The 25,352-nt window shown below is 41.1% G+C and overlaps 1 protein-coding gene across 2 annotated transcripts in view; it reads left to right on the forward strand.

The window, feature by feature from the left end:
- Positions 1-251: 251 nt before the first annotated feature.
- syt1a (synaptotagmin Ia) overlaps positions 252-25,352 on the forward strand; it is a 94,445-nt gene continuing 69,344 nt past the window's right edge. For both annotated transcript variants that reach the window (XM_078242974.1, XM_078242975.1), the window contains exon 1: positions 252-454. The gene's annotated coding sequence lies outside the window, so the exon portion shown is untranslated. The remainder of the gene's footprint in view (positions 455-25,352) is intronic.

The following is a 25,352-nucleotide window of genomic DNA, read 5'->3' on the forward strand; positions in this document are numbered from 1 at the left end:
TAAATTTATATTTGTTTTCACAGAGCGAAAGGTGCAAAAGTGGGTGGGAAAAATGTCAGGAAATAGTGAGCTGAGAGATTGAGGGGATGTGTACATTTTGTCTGACAGAAGAAGAGCAAGAGAGAGAGAGAGAGAGAGAGAGAGAGAGAGAGAGAGAGAGAGAAGTTGGGGGAGGAGGCTGGAGTAGGTGGGCGGGAAGAGAGGAAGCAAGTATCACGGACAGAGGGAGAGAGAGAGAGAGTGAGAGGGAATAGTGAGCTGCACGCTTGCCAGAGCTGTTGACTGTGTGTTCGAGTGTGTGATCGTGAGTGCTTTTTGAGCAAAAAGGGGACATTGCTTTTCTTTTCTTTCTTCTTAAAGTGCCACATTGAGCTCCCTCAGCGAAAGCAGAACTTGACTAAACCCCATTTCCTGGGATTGTAAAGAGGAACCAGGGAGGACAGCGTGCTGCCAGGTAAGAGACAAAAAAAACTAGTAGAGTATAGCAGTTTGGAGATGATGATGGTTACACAGTCAAATGGCATTAGAGCTCTTGTTTGTGTTGCGGCTTTGAAATGAATATGTGTCACGCCTGGTTGACATGCTGGTTTTGATGTGTGTGTGCGTGTGTGTGTGTGTGTGTGTGTGTGTGTGTGTGTGTGTGTGTGTGTGCGCAAACATGGCTGGAGTCGTAGGACACTGTAATGTGATTGTGACCGGAAGAGTCAGGTCGTAGAGAGCAGGAGGAGGAAGATGAGGAGGAGGTGTAGTGTCTTTTTGACTGCAGGATGACAGATGTCAGGGCATGTCACATTTACAATGACAGGGATTCCAAAAGGGGGAAAAAAACTCACATTTCAAAGATCAGATCAAATTCGGAGAAACTGGAAAGAGTGGAAAGACTTTTTTTTTTCTGTCTCACTTGTTGTTTTGCAACAGTTCCTTTTCGCCCTCAAATAGTGTTTTGTTAAATGTTCTTACTAGAGATCGGAGTTGCCATTTCAACACAAATAATCAGTTTTTCTGTGTGGCTCATGTTTTGTACAGTATGCTTGAACAATATTTTTGTTTGTGAGCAATTTGTATTCGTCTACATTTGTGAGCGGGACCTGGCTGAGTGTGGCTCTACAGCTGATGGGATCCGTGGCATTAGTGACAGGCTGGGAGAAGCACACTCCCACGGGTCCCACGACCACTAGGGTTAGGCCGAGCTCCAGATCAACGGCTGCTCCTCAGGCTCAGCTTGGCCATGGTGGCAGCGGTACAGTCCGAGGAGACAGCTATTCCTTTACAGAAAAGAGAAAAAAACATGCCGTATTTAGCAGTTGTATCTATAGTATGATAGCGTAGCTTCCTAACCCAGGGCTTGCTTTCTTCGTCATTTAATGAGAAGTGATACTTTAATCGAATCACTGCACTGCCATTCCTGCTGTTTGTCATTTTGTCTTTGTCATTCCTTATCTCTCATTATCCCAGATTTAACTGAATTGAACTAGTCAGTCTGTCTTCCTTCCAATCCCTCCCTCCTTTCATGCATGCTGACGTACAGTACGACAGACCAAACAGATCAGAGGGCTGGAGGCTGAACAAAAGCTTCTCTGTTCTTAATAACATTTGCACTTTTTTCTTTTTTTCTTCTTCTCTCATTTAGAAACATGAAAGAGGTGAAGGTTGCTAGATTGTGGAGCTTCAAATAGCCATTGTCTATTTAATTCCATTGTCTCACATTGAAACAAGCCATGAAAGCCAGCACGCGTATTCCAGTCTTTTCAGACGCAAAACTAATTCAGTTGGATTTCTGTTCCATTTTGACTTCATTTTTCCACCACCTTTCGAATCCTTTATTCTCCTGCAAGGTCCATTAAATCCCATTCACATCCACTGCACCTTTTTTGTTCCGTGGAAAAGGGATTAGTACTGTACATCCCATAGTAAACCTGAACAATCTGCTCACCTTTCATATAATTTTCTTGTAAAATATTGGGCCCATTGGCATTGTCATTTGCTTCAACAACTACTGTGTGTATTGCATGTGTGTGTCCACGGTGTGTGATATGTATCCAGCTGTGAGATCTCCCATTGCATCAATAGTTAATGAGCGTCTCTAGCACTCATTCACACAGCCCATTCACACAGTGGTTTTGTATATCTAGTGACTGTAAAGCCTTGTGTGACACAAACAGTACTGTACTGTACTGTACCATTATGAAGCTTAACCACAGCTCAGCCTGAGGTGGATTTGGATCTAGGCAAATTTTGACCTTCACACAACCTTGCAGTGTTACAGTGGGTGTTTGGTTAGTTATTAAGGGGTGGCAACATTTGAGAGTAATGACTTGCCTCATCAATCTTATTTAGAAAGAGAGAGAGAGAGAGAGAGAGAGAGAGAGAGAGAGACATAAAACTGATTAAATCTGTTTAATTTGTTCCCCAAAAAGAATATTATTTGTAAATATACTGTACATGCTTTACCTGTATGAGGGTGTTGGTGTGTGCAATAGTTCTGTCCGGATCGCTCCATCCATTGACATTACAATGTTCTTTGCCCAGAGCGTCAGTCAGCTCCTTTCGGTCCACTGGATGCAGTGCGCTCTCTCCGTGACTCATTGCTTCATCCACTTTGATTGGCTGGCTTTTCTACTCCAGGGAAAGACAGGGCGGAGAGGGGTTGGCCTCTCATGAGCAGGGCTCAGCCGTTCTTTTCACACAGCATCCCGCTGAATGCACATTCCAAATGTGTTGGACTGAATGTTAAAACACAGGCATAAAGGACAGGAAATGCTTTTAATTGCTGGAAGACTCACTTTTGTGTTACAAATGCAACTGTCTGCCTAAGACACAAAGTTGAGAAAAACAAGTTACTGAGATAATTCTCCTCAAAATAGGCAATATTCCATCTAGCCCCAACCACTGTCATGTTTTATATCCATCTAAGGGATGTATTCAGGCCGCCAGCACCCCCATCCCTTTGTAGATGACGCTGTCACATGTGACAGCTCTGAAGCAAACAGGGCGTGGAGCTTCCTGCCTGCTGAGACTCTGGCTTGTTTGCCTATTACAGACAGACCCGGCTGATACGATGTCCAAGCTGCTCCACCCAGTAACCCAGCCAGCAAAAATCATATTTTCTTTCCCCTCTGTGGGAAGAGCCTTTGTGCTTCGGCCATACAGCGCTGATTCAGGACCATGGACAGCGCTCCTGTACAGAGGGAGAGAGGTGGACACAAGGCAGAGGAGGGTGACATTTCAGCACCACCTCTTGTGGACAGCACCAATAGTCCATATAGCCGAGGATCAGACAGAAATGGAGACTTCAGGAATGACGGCAAATATAATGAAATGTAGTGCACGCGCATGGTGTCAAAGCAGATACATTATGGAGGATATTGTCTTGTTTGTAAAGAATATTCATATGGTGATTAGATTATATATTTGATGGGGAATGACATGTTATACATTTTGGTTGCAGAAGGCACTGTAGCTGAGGAGCAGGCACAGCAGTGTTTGAGTATTTATTAGCTTTAATCTATTTGTGTTTACGAACCAATACCAACTGTTAGTTAAGTCCACATTGCTCTGCACTCAACCAGGTAGCCTGGCTAAATAATTACAACAGTTGGCCAAATTGGTAACGCTAACAAAATAAGGTGTGTGCTTCTTTGCCACAGTGCATTTAGTTCCCTTGAGCATTCTGTTTGCTTGCAACGCAGTTATTTTAGCAGCTTAAATTTGAGTTCATGAAAGACAGTCAACTTTTCTGTTGTTTGGTTTATGTATAACATTCTTACATATAACTTATCAGGGTGAGAGTAATAAAGTCCTGGACTTATTTCAACTGTGGTCCCAGGTGTTCCAGACAGAGAAAGACGTTCAGTATGTAGCTATAGGTATATTAGATTCATTCGAAAAGAAGGAAAGAACTATAGAAGTAAATCATGCGTTTGCATGATTTACACAAAGAATAACACTTTTTTGAGAAAGCAGACATGGTAAAAAAGTATCAAACACCTAAAAAACAAATTGAAACTATGGACGCATTTTTATTTATTTCTGTCAGCCACGTGAAATGAATAAGATATTTTTGCATCTAGGCTCTGACCTCGTCACTCCCCATAGGGAAGCAGATGTAGTTGTTTGTTACATTTGTGATTTATCCTTATATCTACAAACTGCTATATTTCAGTAAAACCACCACTACCTAATGGAAACTTTACTTAGAAAACACACCCCTTGGGCTCTCTCACTCAGCATTTGGTGAGATTGCAGATTGGCATATTAGTTCTCTTGGTGCACGACTACAAATCCGTAGCTTTTCCCTGCTCAGCATTAGTGCATCATACCTATCAAGACAAACACTCTCTCCCATAGCAATGCATGCTTCACACTACAAATCATTGTGATTAATCTGCTTTGACTGTAATAAACGGGATGTATGCGCCAGTTATGGCTTGGCTGATCAGTTTTATTGATTTTAATGCATACTATGTATATAAGTGCAAAGCATTTTAAAAACAGAGCCCCGTGATTCAGATTTACTGTATAATTACACTTGTCGATACAATAACGTATTTAAAATAACTAGGGCTGTGTCATAAATGAATTAGATGTTTCTTACATCTCGTGTGTGATAACGGTTTAACACAGTAAGAGGGTGCGAAATCAGACGTGAAAACGTTTTATTTCTGTAAGGGCTGTTCACTGTAGTTTTGCTCTCTGATTTTTGGTGGTGGCGCTCACAGGAAATGTTGGATGTGGCCACTCAGAGCCTGGTTGCTGCATTGATACACTAAGAGAACCTAGAAAGATAAGAGCCACATTTTTTTCACAAACACATCCACACAAATATGCAAACACGGGCTCAGCATGACATTGATTTTGTGCCTTGGTGCAAGTACAGAGGATCTCTGGCCCCCTCCTCCGCCCTGCAACCCGACAATAAAACAAACAATAAAAGCTGCACAAGTCTTGTCCTAAGTCTTCTGTTATCACCAGTGGACAGCAAACCACCTGCCACTCCCTCTCTCTCTCTTCTGAACCCCCATACACATGCCCCCTAATTGAGACAGCTAATAACTAAGCAGGGTCATTTGTATATGTATGCATTAGCATAATTGAATAGGCATGAGTTAAGTGTTTTCCACTGGTGTGTTAATAACACAGTCTGGAAAAAGGGCGAACACATCCTGTGTTTGTTCGGCTCGGCACTGTCATGAACTGGGAGGCATCCATCCATTCAGTCCCTTCCCCTTTGCCCTGCCTTGCTGCTTTTTCCTCGTCAACTGTCAACGTAATAAAACTAAGGTGTGGTCATCTTTCTCTCATCTGAGATGTCCTTGTCCTTGTAGGCTGAGTGTTGGCCAAAGCTAATAAACTGGGGACTGTGTCAGTGTGAAAACAGGGCATGTGTGACAGCATTCGGACTGCCAGTCACTGCAAGTTCATTTTCTTGTGTCAAGCAGACAGTGCTGGATTGTTCACACATGTGCTTTCCCCTTCTGACCTGAACAGAGGCCAACTCTGGAAGGTAGTTGGTTTCTCCTTAAGTCTACACTCTATCAAAAAACCCTGCTTCTAGCAGAGGAGCCCTGATGTCGGGCAACAGGAACACTGATGGCACATGAAGAGAGAGTTGATGTGAATTGGGCTAAAAGTGGAAAAAAGGAATGAAGGAAGGAGGTTGGCTTCGGGGATAGAGCGAGGATATATTTCCCATCTCGGTGCGCTGCGGCTGTCGTCCTTGTCACTGCGCTGTGTAAATCAGTGTGCTGTCTGCTGCCATCAGAGCAGAAGAGAAGAGCTACTTTTTATTACTACATCTGTGACTCCACAGAAGGCTGCATATTTACCAGAGACCTCTATTTACAGAGGAAAGGGGGAAACGCTGATAGCGCCAAGAAAGTGAAAATTATTTCCAGCACTGGTGCACAGGTTACTGAAAGGTAAAAGGAAACTTGAGAGTAGCCCACTTCAAACATATTTAATTGTTGCATAGCAACAAGCAACTGGTTTTTCAATGGCCTTATTTTGTGGTTGACAGAATATGAACTAAAGGTAATGGTAATGGTAAAGGTAATAAAAAGGAAAAAAATAAGGATGAAAGAAGAAATGTTTTTTTAGAAGTAGGTTTATCATCATCCCTCTCGTGTGTCATGGTTCAGAAAATAATTACATATTTTGCTGAAACTATCCTATTTCTTTTCATAAATTATCCAATCGCTTGCTTTGCGTCACCTGGTTTGATGTGCTTCAGCTTCATAAATCAGTGATGGAAAATGTTCAGCCCTCAACCCTATCAAAGCTCAAATTAATGGAGAGACAGTCCTTCCTTAATCAGAAAAATGATCATCAGAAAATATCCTGGATTTCGATATAATCAGAGCCAAGTGCAAATGTAGATTATTATAAGACAAGAAAAGCATGGAAGGATGAATGTATAACTCTTATACTGTGGGCAATCTTAAAGGTCGCATATTATAAAAAGTAAAATTGCCATCTCTTTTTTATTATAAGGCAGGTTGAGGTGCTATGTAAATACTTTGAAAGTATCAAAAACACTCAGAGAAATGCAAACAGCCCATATTCAGAAACTGCCTTGAAACGAGCCGTCAGGATTTTCGTACGGTTGTGATGTCACAACTACACCATATAAAGGTTGAAAGTGCTGCTACAGTGTCATCACAGTCATTCCTCGGCTGCAATGACCGCGCACAGACACTGAGAGCACAGTTGTGGAGGACCCGGAAGCACTGACCAATATGAGTAGACTTGGCTTTTTCGGGAGGGGGGCTTAAAGAGACAGGCGCTAAAACGGAGCGATTCAGACAGAGGGTGAATTACATTAAAGCATGTAAACATGTTCCACTAGAAACCCAAAATACAAATATGAACCTGAGAATGAGCATGATATGGGACCTTAAAAAGAGAGCGCTTGCATGGGAATATAAACCAAGTACCATGCCCGCGGGATGCTAGCACTATGTAGACTTGTTTTTTTACAACTACCCATGAAAAAATATATTGAACACAAACAGACTGACAACACTGCTGATCAGTACAGCATTGCATACACAACATTGCGGCAACTTGTACAATAAAAACATGAAATATACAGTATGTATTGATATGTTAGCCTTGACATGTTAGACTAGGACCATAGGTGATTGGTTTGTGAATAAATAATGTCAGTTTGTTTGCATGAACCTGTGTGGACCTACACTCTTTTGTTTGAATGTATGAATCTGACCACACCCAAAATAATGAGGACATAAAATACTGAATTACCAGGTACACAAAGAAATAAACATTTATATAGATAAAGAATTGTGTGGCGATCACTGATCTTGGCCCACCAGGATTCTGTTACTGCGCACAGTATGTGCCTGTTAACTGACCTTGCTTTTTGGTGAACGAAAACCAATTTTAGGCTTATCCCACCTCCTCTCCTGTTGGTTACTGTTGATTAAAATCTTTGATTTTCACACTGCCATCCACTGAAACAACAAGGACAAAAGACAGCCTTTGTGCACATGCTGCAGGTTATTCTAAAAAAAAAGAAAAGTGATTTCCTTCTATTTACCAGGGTCAGTGTTGTTACAATCTCTCTGTAACCTTTCAGTCAATCCCGGTTTACTGCAATTAAAGGATCCATTATGTTAAAAGGCTGCCATAGGACGTAAAAAGCCAGGAGGTTATCTTCAAATCAGGCATTTTCTCCAAACTCTGCCCTTAGATGCATCAACATGCCCTGAAGGAGAGCAGGTTGCGGGTAAATGGAGGGTAATCACTGATCTTAGATGTCCACTTGGGAGTATATTATCAGATACCCTGTTGAGGAGGTCCACTATGAGTGAAATAGATCCCCTTACAGATGTGTCTCACGGGACTTATGGTTGCAGTGCACAGACATATATACACACCCAAATGAAGGCTGCATTCATGTGCAAAATTGTGATTTTTGTAGTCATGATGCAAGGGCTGAGGGAGAAAGAAGCAGCATTGCTGATGCATTTCAAAGCTTTTCAAGTTTCTTCCTCTTCCTGCTGAGTGCAGAGAAGAAATAGAGAGGCAAGTGGGTCATGCAAAGGGCTTCTGTGTGTGTGTGTGTGTGTGTGTGTGTAAATTCACCTTTTTCCCTGCATTCGTTTGGTGAGGACTTGCACAAAAGCCAGGTTTGAAAAAGCTTGATAAAATGCAATCAGTGCCTTTGCATTTCCTTTGGAGAGTCGCTTCCCCCCCCAAAAAAAAAAAACAAGCACATTGTGATTATTTCGAGAAAGCCAGGATAAAGCGAGCAGAGAAACGAAAAGTAAAATGTTTGGGCAGTGCAGTAATACCTACTCCTCATTTTCTTTATCTCTTGCTTTCTAATGTCTCGATCCAGTTTCTCATCACCTGCTCTCAGACAAAAGGAGAAAGGTGGAGGTGTGTGTGCGCGCGTTGGGGGGAGATATAGCAATGTGTGAGATCACTATGATTAACGGGAGCACATTGAGCTCATGCATTATTCATCTGTCATCACCTTCACCCACTGCCAAAAGTCGTTACTGAAATTTTTTTTTTGGGGGGGGGGGGGGATGAGTTGTTTCTGGAAATTTTAAGCCAAATGAACAAAATCCACTCTTGCACATTTGGATCTATTACCTGAGACCGCAACGGTGTGAAAAACCGGTGATGTATCATGTTAAACAGCGTCTATCATCTCTCACAAGGCTGCTTGCTTGTGAAAGGAAAGAAAAGTCAAGATCCCAGGAAGTTTACTGGCAAAAGTTGAGAGAGGCTGTGTTAACCAGATTACTGTTTTAGAACAACACAACTTGGATTTCAAAATGATATTACTAAGCTTTCAGAAGTGTATCCTCCACGTAGTGTGAATAAAGTTTTTCTCTTTTCACCAAACCCAGCCCTCCCTCTCCTTCCCCTAGCTGTGCCATAACTGTCAGTACAAATAACCTCTCTGGCTCCTGATACGATAAACCCCCTGGAGAAACAAATTACCCAGGATGCACAGAGAGACAGAGCGCAGTTCCCACAGAGAACGAGCTGCTGGATTATGGTGGCTTGAGTTTGACATTCACTAATGACTGTGTGCTAATTTAGAGTTTCCACCAATAGTCACTGCGTGGTCAGAGTTTAACATTGGTACTAAAATGTCTGTAGGGAGTGAGTGCAGGCGCCGAGATAAACTACTTTTACTGTCTACAACTGCAGACTGGTATTTTGCATTTTTATGTATTTTCCGTTCCATTCTGTTCATCCCTGCACTGAGCTGATTGTTGTTACAGTACAACTGCATCTTCATTTTTGCTACTTTTTATATACAGTATTTTGATACATGGATCCTGATTATTCTTTTTCAGCTCATATGTACTCACTCAGGATTTATTTAGTGTTGAAACAATAAGTCCAAAAACAAAGCAAACAAAAACTTGAAACTATTTTTATAATTGATTAGACTATTTATTTATCGGGGAAAAAACGTTTGCTGATTCTAGCTTCTCAAATGTGAATGTTTTTTTTTCTGTTTTGTATCATTTTAAATTGAATATCTATAGGTTTTGGATTTTTGGTCGTAACAAACAAACCATCTAAAGATGTCACCTTGAGCTCTGGAAAATAGTGATGGGCGTTTACGCTATTTCCTTGGCTGCAAATAGTCCCTGACACATGCTATTTACTCCTGTTTGAGTAAAAGCTGTTAGTCGGGAAAAAACATGGGGTTCAGTATTGAGAGATGGACTAACACATTGTTGGATTTGGTCTTTTATTGGGATTTGTTGACAATAGGAAATATTGCCAGCCTTATCCTTGACGATTATTGTACTATCAGAAGCAGTATTCAGAAGTCAATTCTTCTATTCACAGATAATGACAAGTATTAATTGTCTTTCATCACTAATCGCACCAATTGTTATTCTGTCCAATGTCCAAAAGGTCCAGGAGATAGAAATTGCTACTGAATACTGATTTATGTTATAACAATCTTCTCACTTGTTTGGCAAACAATCAGTGAAAATGTGCAGGCATCATAAGTGACAAAAATTAATACAACGCAGACACTGAAAAGAAAAGTGGATGAGGTCAGTGTTTACAATGGCTCTGTAATTGGGAAAAAAAGAAAGTGATGTCAGTAATGTTATTTTTGCCATGTTTCCTCCGTCTGGAGCTGAAGGTTTAAGAGCTTTTAGTGAGCTGAATTACGCCCCTTGAGGCACTCTTTTTTTTTCTTTTATTTATTTTTTTTTCTGAATGCGCCAGTCAGATCAGCGACAGTGTCTAACATCAGGTTCTCTCCTGCGCACGTCTCTTACCCCACCTACGTTTTCCCCTTTAGTCCATCAATCTTACCCCACCTACTTTTCCCCCTTTAGTCCATCAATCAATCCAGCCCCGCATCACGCTCCAGTAAGCTTGACTGGCACTAAGGAGGGAATCTAACCTTAGAGTGCAGTGTGTGGTGCCAGCCAGTTCATATACTTACATATCCACACATTTCTGTTTTCTTTTGTGTGTCTCTACAAAAACATGTTGCTTCAAATGGCAGCAAACTGGTCAGCATCACACTCTGTGATTCTCAGAGATGTATATCCTCCTATGACTTGCTTTTATCAGCTCCTGCTCCTTCACAAGGACCATGAGGTTTTCCACTTCTGCTGGCCAAGAACCTTCCTTTTTTTGGGTCATTATGGCTCTTAAAATGCCCAGCTCCTCTGTGCTTTTAATGCTCACCAGGCTCCCCTGTATTGATTCCCGCATTGATCCCATTCAACCTTGCCTATCTGTTTGTCCCTGAACTTCCAGAAAATATCCTATCATGTCTGTGTGCACATTATTATACCACTCACACAGTATCTGAGCTACATCCTCTTTTGTGTCAGCATGATGAGTGGTGACAGCGCTCGGAGTCATGTCTTTTGTTAGCGTGCACGGGCATATTGTGCGTTGTCGTGTTTACCAGAGTGAGTCGGGAGCTGTTTGTGGCCCCGAGGCAGAGCTGTGCAGGCGGGTGGGTTTTGAAGGTTCAGGGTCTACCCTGAGTTGTATTTCCAAACCACCCAGCAGAGTATTGCTCTGCACTGAATGACCAACTTGGACATTCACTGTCTTTCTAATGATTAAATAAATCATGTTGTGATTTTCTCTGGCAGTGTCGTGTACGTTTTAACAATTTGTGCCTTTTCTGTCACTCGGCAATAATGGATGGTTGTTGATATGGTGTCCATAACTGATGTGTTTTTTTTCTAACCCAGGTGTTAATTAGTGATACTGACAACACAGTGCGGAAATCTAAACTAGATCACTTTCAGGCATAGTCTGTTTATTTCAATTTATAAACAAGGAATGTCATGAGAGGGAAATGAACAAGATGGCCATCCACATTCATAAACTGGTATAAATTAGAGCTGCAACAGGCTCTAATTAAGTCTCGAGCCACACCGGATTAATATTACACCTGTTTTGTCAAGAAAATGCAGAAGGCAAGGACAGAGAGGAAGAGTAGATGACGCATGACAGGAGGAAGACAAAAAAAGAGATGGAGAGGTGTAAAACAAACTTTTTGAGGAGGGGTTGTAATAAGAGAAGCTTTTTGCAGCATGAGTTCACAGATGGCTGTCCTCTCCTGGTGTGGCCGAGACACTCTGGCTTCATTTATCTCCTCTTCACAGCATTGTTTCCATCTTTTCTGGACGACTCTTCCAGAAAGATGAGAGAGTCCCTCAGACTTTCTCAGAGTCTTTATTCTTCTTCCACTGCTAAGTCAGACGAGATTCTCACAAAACTTCTGATGTTTGCAGATGTTCTACTTTTTGATTATTTTAAAATTTCTGACATTAGAAGTACATTTTTTTCTATCTCTGGGCAGTATTGAATATTGCAAAGTGTATACGTAATAACCACTTGTAAAATAATCAAACCGATGTTCATTGCCGGGAAATTACAATTTACAGTTAAAAAGTTTTGTTAGAAATCACTACACATAGGCCTGAAATACACACACACACACACACACACACACACTTGCTCAGGACCTATTCATGCACAAATGGGCTTGTGTGCATTGCTCAAGAGCACCTTGGCAGTGCCCAGGAGGTGAACTGGCATTTCTCCAGCTACCAATCCACACTTACTTTGGTCCATCTGGAGACTTGAACCAGTGACCCTCTGTTATTCAAACCCAACTCCCCATGGACTGAGCTACTGCCACCCCCCACATATATCCATAGACACCATGGCCTTGACGGGGCAATAACAAGGCAACGAGGCAATAACAAATAGTAATTCCATATTTTTGGTTTTAAAAAATTGCTGTTGTTCTCGCATGCATGTGTTATCTTCGCCATGCTGTGCTTGCAGCAGTCTATATTTTCTCTAATTTGGCCAAAATCTGCTCAATTGTAAGCAGATTTTTTCAGGCTTGTGTGTTAAGAAACATGTGGCATAAATTGGTGACAAGAGCTTGACAAAGGTACCCTAACATGAATCTGTTTGAAGTCTGTCCTACAGTATGTCCTCACAGCAACAGCTGTTACAGCCTGTTCTTGCCCAAATGTTCCAAAGACATGAATAGGCACAACACACAAAATAAAATGATCAGAAAATGTCTGGCAAGCTGTTGCTTCCACCTCCAGGCTGCTAGAAAATGAACAGAATTTAAATTATATCAACATTTGTACTTGTATAGTTTACTCGAAGTGTATAATTAATTTCAATCTATTTATTTATAGTACCTGAGCCCATTCAAAGCCAATGAACTTCTCTTAAATATCAGAAAATTGGCTGTTAAAAGTATTTAAAATGAGAGTATAGATGAATGCTCTGTATTAGTAGCCACTGCACCTTTGATAATGGGATATTTGGTGCTTTGTGTTGAGATATATATACATATATATATATATATATATATATATATATATATATATATATATATGCATACATTATGAGAAAGTATGTGATAAAGTACTGTTTTATAAAAGAACAGGTTGAATTCCTACCACACAGGCAGCCTTCAAAAACTAAATATGTCAGATGCTTGAGAATGTGCCTAATATGAAAGACGGTACTTGTCACATCTTTATTTTAAGGGAGCAAAATTTTCACACTAATTCCCAATGTTCTGGGATGTGTAAGGGGTGGCTTAACACCATGCACCATCCTTGGTTTCCATGACGACTGTGATCCCTGTATGATTATCGGATTCCCACTATAGCTGTGAAAACACTCATTCCTGCCTGATCCAAGAAAATTCTAACATGAAACCAACTGCAGTGAGGAATTTGACTGCGTGACGATAAACAGCCGGGTGAAGAAATGCTTTGTAGCTGAGCCAGCCTGCAGGGTCGGACCCCGGTGAGTCTATTCATAACTCCAGCAGCAAGGTAGACCACAAAAGCTATAGTATGGTGGAGGAGCTAAGCTATTTACCAAACAAGAGTGATGGAGGAGGTATTAGCAGCAGTGGCTGAACAACCCATTTTGTTTTTAACGTGCACTTTGGTATTAGAGGAAGAAGAGCATTAAGAATAAAAAAAGAGAGCATTATTGAATCGCCTGCCTTTTACATCACATAGTGGAAGAGGAGAAGCACAGGAAACCATTAGTCATGTGGTTTTGTGTGAAAAGCATGTATTGCTATTAGGCGTATTCACAGATCATTACATGTATTTTCTCTTCTTTTTTCTTTTCTGTTATTTTACCAGCTACAGTTCCCATTGAGATTTTAACACCAATTCCGACCAAACGAATCGAGGAAAACAAATGTATATGTAAATATACAGTATCATGAAATGCTGTGCTTGGTCGGTTTGGCTTTCGCTTTGGAGACCCACGCTTTTAGTTTAATGTCTATCGGTAGTGGCAGATATGCTGTCTGATATGAAAACTTTTTTTTTTTTTTTTTACAGAATATAAAATGCAGAAAACAATGCTTAGGGTGGTTAAATGTTGCCCTTTAAATGGTGAGCAATTGACTGATACTGAACATACAGTTCAACATAGCTATTTATTTGTATTTGTTTGTTATTATCTGTGTTCATTTCTAGAATTGGTTGACAATGTAATATATTGTATGTATAAAAATGTTAAATATTCTTTAATAAAGTTATTTGTTTACCTTTTGTTTAGTCATATCAGTGCAAAATTGGTGCACAATCCACATAGAAAGGTCTATTTTCATTTCAGCTCAAAAATTCTATATCTGCCCCCATATTGGTAATGTCAGGGTCTAAATATAACATGACAATTAAAGAGGGCAATAACGCGCTCCGCAAAAGAGCATGTAGAAAATTTAGACATGTATTTGATTAAAGTGTTGCATGAAAATTGTTATCCAGAAGATCAATAAGTAACTGAATAATAGACATCTGCGATCAATTCCGCGGTTTTAATTGCATCCTTTTTGTTTCCAGACGCTGAGTTTTTTTGTTTGTTTTTTTGTTTAAACTGTAGCTGAGAGAGGAAAGACTTGACTGCATACATTATTTTCACTGGCAAAGTCTTAGCCTTTCACATTTATCTCCAGCTCAGAGTATGACAACTATAGATCCTCTCTCCTTTGCACAAGACAAATGACCTTATTACCACAGAGGACCATTCAAAATAGGATCATGTCAGGCATGGCAAACCACTTCTGAGAAAATACAGACCTGCTCTGCGAGCCGCGCACTGTTTCTCAGGGAAACCATCAAAAGCACATTTTACAGACCAAATGAGTTTTAGAGCTTGTTATGGCTTTCAACACACATCAAGAGGCTCATCCAGAACCACTGGTGGACTAAGCGGCAGTGTCGGTTTCTGTGTAATTTAATACTGTCCAGACGTTCATAAAAGAGCACCTTCTACTGAGGCTGATTTGCTGCTGAGGACACATTTGTTTCACCATAATGACATCTTTCTGTGTACTGATGGAGATATGCCTGGAGGGCAGCACTCCTCTGGTTTTGTGTGTGTGTGTGTGTGTGTGTGTGTGTGTGTGTGTGTGTGTGTGTGTGTGTGTGTGTGGCCATTGTCCCCCTGTTTTGTCATAGCACTAAAGGGGCAAGAGAGATAGCCCAGGCACACAATGTTCTCCCTTGTGGGAAATTAGTGTCTGCATGCATAATTACAGGATAGCATAGGATGCTCAGGGTTCATTGTCCTTGGCTATGTACATAAAGACCTGAGGCCTTCTACATTATCTACAGATCACTTTCACTTGCCTTGTTAAATAATTCATGTTTGCAGCTGTGTGTGTGAGCGAGACTGCTCGATGCTGTGAAACAGTGCGAGGATCCAAACTGTTTGATACCAGGTGAAGTCGCCCGGTTCCGTTAGCAGTCAATCTCAAGCAATTTAAGGGGGGAGTTGGCATTGCGTCGACCTTGCTGCTCCAAAGCTCAGAGCTGTTATAGTCATTTCTAAAAAGTGGAGCTCATTGATTTGGATCTGGACAGATCTGCTGAGAACCGTAGGGGCTAATGAGCTCAATATGCTTTAGTCTCCAATCACAAACCATCAAGCCTGATTCATAACGGCAGACCTTAATAGCATGACTGATAGGCTAATAGACCAATCATATTTGTGTCAGTCATCCAAAATAGGCTTGCTCTTTACAGTGGATTCAATTGATTTGCATAAATCATAACACAGTTACTCTACTGTTGCAAACTGCATCAGTTCATGTGCTTTGTTCAAGGAAATTTTCTACAGAAAAAAGAAAACGGGATACTTTATTTTGGTTAAAAGTGAAGAAAAGCCCTTGCATTTACAGGATTATCACCTGGGTGTCTGTGGTGACATTCCCAGGAAAAATCGCAAGCGGCGTACAGTTACCATCACCTAGCAGTGGTTGGTAACAAACGCAACAGACTCGCTCTTCAACTCACCTTTGTGTGAAGCGGCGTACTGTTTTTCTAGCCTCTGGTAGCGTTGCGAGTAAAAGGTTACTATGGCCGAACAAAAAAAGAAAATAGCAATGACTAAAGACGATGAAACTTCAAAAACAAATGAAAGTAAGACCCTAAAAACAGAGCTGCAATTACAGCTTATCGCAATGGGTGCTGCCAAATTGAAACGAAACAGATCTTCGGAATTGTAACTTTTTCTTCCTTAACTTGAGCAATGGCAACCTCGCACTAATGGTATTAGAGAACAGGGGTTACAGGAAAGGAGAAGTAACCTCAAGTTGCTCTTTATCCTCCTCCTGGACGTAAATGACCTCAACCAAATGTTTTCCCCTTCACTTTCAAAAAAAGTCAAACTTGTTCTTATCTGAGTGACTCTTCAGATCATTCATGCTGGCTTTTGCCCCCTCAGTTTGAGCCACACTTTTCACTCAATGTTTATGCAGGTTGTCAACACCTGACAGTGGATGAAGTAGTGCTGGCAGTTGGTTTCACTTTGCCTAATCAGTCTGGACTGTTGGCCCACAGCTGAAGGTCAGAACAGGGCAGCCTCTCTCTCTCTCTCTCTCTCTCTCTCTCACACACACACACACACACACACACACACACACACACACACACACACACACACATGAAAAATCAGGCCAATTTAGGAGGAGATTTATTGAGGAACAAGCAGACATCTGGAGGGAGCTGGAGGACGCTGTGAGTAGTCCAATTAGACAGAAATTAAGGAAATTTGATTTTGAGTAAAACTGAGTGGCTCAACATAATATCTGAAGATGAAAGCTTTTGCTGAAGAAATCCCAGTGCATATCATTCATATGGTCATGTATGTATTTTTATTAATTAACATTCTTTAGTACACTATTTATTATTAGTTTTTTTTTTCAACGTCATTTCTCAAAGACACAGCAGCCTGTGTTGGTAAACCTGACATCGATGAAGCAAGAGAGAAATGATGAGCCCCAAGTCATGGCAACTAGTGGTGCATTTACTGCAAGTGCCGCCAGACGAGCAAAGATGTTCTTTTGTGTCTTCAAAGCTTGTGTGAGAGCTATACAAATTGCCCGTGTCTTTGCTAAGCTCTTTAACAGAGACAAAGCGGATGTCATTTTTCCTAAGACCAACTAATTCCCTTAAATGTCACAAGAACATATCCAGCTGGTGGAAACAACAGTGTCAGACCTGATGATGCTGCTGTTCCCTGTTGGGTATTCCCCTTTATAAGATCGATCCTTTGGCTTCTGTATATTTTTTCCTCACAAGGGTTAGATTCAGTTGCACAAGTCCATATGTTTGCTGTTGTTTTTCTTTGTCTCTGCTGGGATTCCTGGTGGCAAAATCTGAAGTAGTAAAGCAGTACGTCAGAGCAACAGAGCCTCAGGAGCAATGTCGCCTCACAAGCTGCTTCTACTTCTAATCAGGTATGGTTTTTGTCATCTGAGTAGATTTTTGACTCGTTCTGTTGGATGGCCCGTAGTAGTGCCTTCTCACAGTGAAGTCATTTCTGAACAAGTGGGGATATTTCACCACACTCCCTCATGGGATAACTAACAGCTTGTTCAGTCAAGGGTTATCAGCTGCAGATGGCTGAAGACAATAAACATGATCAAACATGGGGGTGGAAATTTTGAGGCAGTATGACTTAAGCCAAGTCATGGTATGATGCCATGCTGCCCTTTTTTGCAATATTTCATATTTTCTCTCTCTGAATGATATGTTTAGGTTTTCATTGGTTGCATCAGTTTGACCTTTTATATAAAGCAGAACTTATAATTGCATATCCTCATGCATAACAGCAGAGGCACAGCTTTTTTTTTTTTTACCAACTGTAAACAATCTAACTTGTGTAATGAGATGTGTGGGCTGCCTCTCACTATTAATGGCTCCTATAAATCACCTATTATCTGGGCTGCGCTAAGCTCACGACTACTGCGGAGTACCAGCCTTTCTCTCTCCCTATAGTGAGCCACCTTCAAGCTATCCTGTCCAGTAATCTTGATTAATTCTGTTTACCTCGGTGCAGTCATTGTTGAGGATGGCCCCTATAATTTTAGCAGACAACGTCTTGGTTTTGAGAGGTTGGCCTCCATCTCGCTCTGCTCTTTCTTCTCAAGGTTATCATCTTTCAGAAAGTTAGAGCAGAAAACTAGTATTTCACACAATTCATGTGGTTTGTCAAGCTTTCTCTCGTACTGAAGCACAAACTGGTTTCCATGTGTTTCCAGGAAGATTCCAGTAATACTGTGTAGTTGCCATTAAAGGTAGAACTTAAACTTAGCATTTCAAAGACGATAACACAGCGGCAAAGATAATATAGCATGCCACTTTTTCTAGGTCTGTGAAACGAAGAAAAATCACAGCAAATAACACAGCATGCTCTCCGATGCTGCATCTCCATTTGCCTAATGATCATGCAGGAGAGGGTCCCACTCCAACTACAATGCTGCCTGATTGTATGGTGCTCAGCATTACCAGAGATAGCTAGTGCCGGGCCGGGCTTACTTACGGGAAAAGCTCATAGTGCAGTAATGAAATCATTTTTGCTTGATATAAGCGGTGATCCATCTCTATAATCATGGCCAGTCAGAGCTGAATGCACTATCAACAGCAATTTCATATATTCAATTTTAGATAATCATACCTGCTATGTTGCTCTTTTCTACTTCTAGTTTATAAAGTGAATAGGGTTAAAACTGATTAAAGTGATATTGTCCTACATGGTACAATTTGAAAATCTTTTATGAGTCCTAAAGGTGGCTATTAATAAGAAGGATATATACAAGGTCATACATCTGCATTCAAGAGTTAAGAGTTCATATTTCACCTTATTTAATAGTTAAACATATTTCGTACTTTGTCTTTATGCTTGGAGGTCACAGTATTTGCTGTAACATACAGTATACTACCCAGAGTTCAAAGGGAAGAGACAAAAGAAAGCAAAAAAGGGAAAACCTTCAGTGCTTGGTCTTGCCACTCCCTCCCACACTGATCTCAAATGGAGCCCCGTAATGGACCAATTTCAGCTTTGCCTGGGGCAAATCAGTCCCTTTATTCATGTACTCTGGTCTTCCTCTTTGGCCAGATTGCACAGACACAGGGAGAGAGATACTCCCCCCGGCAGGATGAAATGAAAGAAGATGGTAGAGCTGCAAGGTTTCTGGATAGGCACAGCAGAAAGCCAGCATTATAGATGGTAATGGACTGTTTGTATGCCCGGCTCCCTCCCCGCCTCACCTCCAAGGTCACTGGGGCTTAGCAGGCGAGGCAAGGCCCACGCTTACAGTATTTGGGTCCCCCTGGTGGAGCAGGGCAGGTCCAATCACAGTGAGATCTGCGGTAATAAGCACTGCTCCATCAGCAGCACACATGAAGAGTTGAGAGGAGGAGGACAAAAGAGAACTGTAGCCTGGGATTCAGAGCGTGGCAGGGGGATAGAGGATGTGCTGTTGATAAAAATGTTGGCGAAATACCTGTAATGAATTAGACCACTGATGTGTCATGTACTGTAGAAACCAATTAAACTGTTTCTACCTTCAATGACTATATGGCTTAGCAGAATAATAGCCCTTTGTATTCCTATAATTGTTGCAACTACAATATCAACTTGTTATTATTCCCTGCTTCAATAATGCCTCTGGTAGTTTTAGTACTCGTTAGAAAAGTGCTGTAGCTATTATGCTCATTACTGAAAAGACACATTAAAGAAATGGAAGTAATGGTTATGGCTCTCCCATTTTACAGCATGCAGCCAAACACTCATATTCATTCATTATTGATTATGTCAAAGAAAAATATATCAGAGGACAATGGATCCGTTATTTTTCATAATTGGTTATGAGTTTGTATTTTGCAGAATAGGTTCTGCTCCTAGTGGTGCTCCCCAGTGAGTCCAGGCAACTGTGGGAGTTTCAGTTTGGAGCCCAAAGGGCTATCGATAGCAAAGCCCAACAGAAGCATGTCTATTGTATGAAATAGGAGATACACAAAATGCAACAAAGAAACTAAAGCAGGATGAGCTGGTTTGGGTGAAATCGATTGACACAGCCCGTGCAGCAGGTAGAAGCAGTGTATAACCAACGGCAATTTATTTGACTATAACTTTATTTAACCGGCCAACCAACCTCTTTAGTTTAGACACATTATTTCTATAGAGACCTTGCCAAATTGGCAGCACAAAAAAATTAACATGAGAACACACACACACACAGTCAGATTACAACAAGGACGTGTAGCACAATACATGAAATAAACAATATCCTTGTTTATTTCAAACAATTACAGTCACCATGAAGCATGTTTTGAATGCAGTGTTTGAAAGCCTAGTACTCAGGCAGTTTTTCCAAATAGTCTGTCATGTGGAGCATTCCAAGCTGAGGGTGTTTAATATGAAACAACACTTAAGAATAGACCCTGGGGACATTAAAATAGACTCTGGGGACTTATATAACTATGTGATAATTAAGGGCCCTATTTTAACGATCTAAGCACACAGCGTGAAGCGCCTTGCGCAGGTGCGTTTAGGGCGTGTACAAATCCACTTTTGCTAGTTTAACGGCGGAAAAAAGGTCAATACACCCGGTGCATGGTTCAAAAGGGTTGTATTTTGTGTCTTCATTAATCGTAGGTGTGTTTTGGGCGTAACACGCAATAAACCAACCATTCCCTTTAAAAGCCAGGCGCGTTTGTAGCTTGGCGCATTGCTATTATGATGGTGGATTTGCTAAGCAGGAAGGAGAGATTTTCAGGAGAAGAAACTGATCTGCTCGTGTGTGAAGTGAAAGCGCGCGAGCAGATCATATCATTATACTATTTCACATTGTAATATTTTTATTTTTAATCTTTTGCATGTTTGTGTGCTGCTGCTGCGCGTCCCTGTGTGTGTAACAAGCATAGTGTGCGCACGCTGTGCACAAGCCTAGGAGCATTTTACTAATGCGTTGTTAAAATAACAATGAAATGCTACGTTATTGACTTTAGACCAGGTTTTTGTTGGTCAATGGCGCGATCACTTTCCGCTGCCTCAGGACAGCAATACGCCAAAAATGCACCTGAACACACCTCCCTGTAAGACCAGCACGCCAATGGGTGCAGGTGCATTTGAACGACATGGGTGCTGGACGGGAAATTGACAACTGCGTCGGTCTTAAACTAGCAAAGACACTTGCGTCGGGCTTTGCGCTGCCACTCGCTGTTTTTCGTTAAATTACTTGTTTGAATACAAGATGCTTGTGCAAGTCAGGAAAAGTTTAACAATTATTGATTTTCACACCTTGAAAAGAATTGCCTGTGAAAGTATCAGTTAGATTTTTTTCTTTTTTTAAACCTGCTTCTTTCCAGCCCCGTACTGTAGCCACACGAGTCCTGTCAGTTAGAACAGCAGTGAGGATTTGGACAGCAGCTCCACTGGGCCCTGGAGTTTGGCTCTGCGTGGCGGTGGTCCTCCGGCCTCTTCTCTGTCTTATCTGATTGGGCCGAAATTGAATGACACAACAGTTTGCCGGTGCCTAGTGGAGGCCTACTGGCATCAAGCGCCTGCCAAACTGGCTCTCTGCTGAGACTTCTCACTGGGAAAATATCCCTCCAATCCAGCTCCACCTACCAAATCTCCTGCGGTTTACCCTAAATAAGAATTATCACAGCAGCACATCCAGCCTCACATTGTCACCGCTCATAATTTGAATTATTAAATGGCACTCATGCTAAGTTAATTAAATTTAAACTTCCAAGTACTCTGGTTTTAATAAGACATTTAGAAAAATCAGGCCAAAATTGACAGGGTGATAAACCGCTAAAGACATTTGACTGCTTTTGCTTATGCTTCATTTGCTCATTATAGATCTATTCATTACTTCTTAGTGCTGCGAACTGCTAAACAATTCAATTGTTTTTTATAGTGTCAAATCATAACAGAAGTTATCTCAGGACACTTTACAGATAGAGAAGGTCTAGACCACACCCTATCATTTACAGAGACCCAACAATTCCGCCCAAGAGCATGCATTTGGTGGGACAGCGGCGAGGAAAAACTTCTCTTTAACAGGCAGACAATTTGAACAGAAGCTGGCTCTAGGTGGGCGGCCATCTGCCTCAACCCAACAAGAACAAGCATTGCTAGTTGTGGATTTTCAATCCCTCTGGACTTCCTCTTTGTGTTGTTGAGAGTTTTTTTTCCAGCTGGCCAGCTGCTCTGCTTTCTCACCAGAATAGGGGAAATGAAAAGTATCAGTATGGCGTGGTTGCTGGGGACAGATGTCAGGAAGGATTGCACACTTGAGCTGGCAAGCCCTGACATGTCATCCTCCATAAGAAGAAAGTAATTGGCCTCCTAATTGCTTTCAGAGGCATGTTTCACTGACCGAGCCAGTTTCCTGCCCCTGCTTTCAACCTCAGTACAAGTCCAGTGTCAGCCCTGTGTGATCTGACTTGAACACAAGACAGACAAGAGAAAAAGGCAGCTCTTCCTCCTTCCTTCGCTATTCCACTGTACTCCACCAGCCCTGTCACTCTGTGTCTGCAGCTCTGTTTATCTCCCTCAGGGGGCACTCTCTTCTGCAGCCAAACAACCCAGTCAGTGAGCTGTTAAAACCGAGTCGGATCAATAAGAATTATATTTCTACTGCCGTGTTAGGCGTCGTCCCTGGAGATACACTTTCATGATTTTGTCTTCTGCTTTTTCTGCCTTGGTAACCTTAAAACTTAAAAGTATGTTAAACAATCTCTGATAGAGCTTTTAATAAGACTTATCTTTTCATCCTCCCTGCTAATTGGAGCTGAAATCCAGCTAGAAGAAAATGTAAGACTCTAATCTTACATAGAGCACAGTAATGATGATATCTGTTATCAGTAGGGCTGTCAATCGATTACAAATGTTAATCTAATTAATTACATACTCTGTGATTAATTAATCGAAATTAATCACATACATAATTAACGGTGCCTGAACCGATACTTTTTAAGAAAGTAAAAAAAGAAAAGAAAAAAAAAGGGTACTAAACAACAGATGGTGACATTAAAGAACAGCTTGTTTATTGCTAAGGCCATATGGTCAAAATTAAATGATTTAATAATAATGTATAACAATAACAATAACTTATTTCACTAGTAAATTGCTGTAGAACGACAAAAACAACAACCAGATAGGAAAAGGACATTTACAATAACTTCAAATGCACCACGAGGCTGTAGTTTACCAGTTTCATTGAACGCACCGTCTGTGTTGTTTCTCTGACGGCAGCTGCAGATTGTTACATACCGGTGTTGAATCCTCTACAGTAAAACACAGTCAAACTTTACACCATTTAGCGTTAGCTGTCAGCATTTTAACCGTGTTTAATCCAGCTACTAGCTAGCGGTAGGCTAACGTTAGCTGCTGTTGAGTATAGTGTTAACTAGCGTCACATGCAGCGGGGTTTGTGTTTCCTGTAACGTCTGTTTCAGAGCAGCAGAGAGAAGCGCAGACATATCAGTGGCACCAGATTTTCATCTGTATACAAACGTCAATATGGAATGGATTAATCTGCGTTCATTTTTTTTAACGCGTTATTTTTTTCTCAGATTAATTAATCGAAATTAACGCGTTATTTTGACAGCCCTAGTTATCAGGCTTAAAATATGTTTTGCTCTAAATGTTACCGGTAATAAATGATATGGAAGATTACATTTTCAAATGGGAATGGGTGAAGTTTATATCCTTAGTCCATTTGGGATTAAGGATGCAGTGAAATTGGATGTGTTTGGGGTTTTGGGCCTGGGCCTGTGCGTCAGATGCAGTACTCTGCAAAGATACGCAGATTGGAGTTTACTTATTTACAAATTCAGTGGCAGAGCTTCTCTGTAGGAATAATTTAATAAGTGTTGTGTAATGAGTTGGCAGAGCCAAACAAAAAGAAAACTTTGTGCAAGATGGCAGCTGAAACGATGTTGGAAAGCCAGAGGGTGAGGTTTGTACATGTTTCTTCTACGGATACCTTGAAAACTAGATGGCCATAACAAGGGGTTTATTCTTATTTATTCTTTTTGTGTATTTATTTATGAATTGCTAATGTTCATAACCAAACAAGTCACAATCAAAGTTCAAATTTGAAAAACATAAAAACAGCATTATTTATTAAGAGTTTTACACTCAAAAGCTCTGCAAATCAGCCTTATGGGGACTGTGTGGGCATGGTTTGATCAGATTTGATTGACAGTGGCCTAGTAACATAAGTAAACAACCCACCATCTGTGATCAGAATTGGATTCAAATATTAGTAAATCCTGATTGGAGCAGAAGTATATGACATAACCTTTTTTACAACTGAGCCCAGCTTACTTCAAACAAATGAGACAATAAAGACACATTTGAAATAACCAAACTTTGTAGAAAACTCTGTGTTAATATAGGACCCCATGTCTTCAACATCAACTAGCTGCTTACACTCTCACCTCTCGCTGTATGTAGTGCAATGTTATCTAGACAAATTAAATAAATGAAATGGTCATTAATGTCCATCTAGTCTGGTTTAATTCTGCCAAAGATTATTTCTATGAGAGTAGCTCTTCCTGTAAAGTATTATATGCTTCAGCACCACGGACAGCTCCCATTACGAGTTTGCAGTTATATATATATACACTCACCTAAAGGATTATTAGGAACACCCTACTAATACCGTGTTTGACCCTATCCTATCAATATGGGCCAACATTTCTAAAGAATGCTTCCAGCACCTTGTTGACTAAATGACACAAAGAATTAAGGCAGTTCTGAAGGCGAAAGGGATCCCCCACACCATTACACCACCACCACTACCACCAGCCTGCCCAGTGGTAACAAGGCATGACGGATCCATGTTCTCATTCTGTTACGCCAAATTCTGACTCATCTGAATGTCTCAACAGAAATCGAGACTCATCAGACCAGGCAACATTTTTCCAGTCTTCAACTGTCCAATTTTGGTGAGCTCGTGCAAATTGTAGCCTCATTTTCCTATTTTTAGTGGAGATGAGTGGTACCCGGTGGGGTCTTCTGCTGGTGTAGCCCATCCGCCTCAAGGTTGTGCGTGTTGTGGCTTCACAAATGCTTTGCTGCACACCTCGGTTGTAACGAGTGGTTATTTGAGTCAAAGTTGATCTTCTATCAGCTTGAATCACTCGGCCCATTCTCCTCTGACTTCTAGCATCAACGAGGCATTTTCCCCCACAGGACTGCTGCATACTGGATGTTTTTCCTTTTTCAGACGAGTCTTTGTAAACCCTAGAAATGGTTGTGCGTGAAAATCCCAGTAACTGAGCAGATTGTGAAATACTCAGACCAGCCCCTCTGGCACCAACAACCATGCCATGCTCAAAGTTGCTTAAATCACCTTTCTTTCCTATTCTGACATTCAGTTTGGAGTTCAGGAGATTGTCTAGACCTGGACCACACCCGTAAATGCATTGAAGCAGCTGCCATGTGATTGGTTGATTAGATAATTGCATTAATGAGAAATGTAACAGGTGTTCCTAATAATCCTT

This window comes from Sander vitreus, chromosome 23, assembly GCF_031162955.1.
Source record: "Sander vitreus isolate 19-12246 chromosome 23, sanVit1, whole genome shotgun sequence".
In the NCBI taxonomy this organism is placed as follows: domain Eukaryota; kingdom Metazoa; phylum Chordata; class Actinopteri; order Perciformes; family Percidae; genus Sander; species Sander vitreus.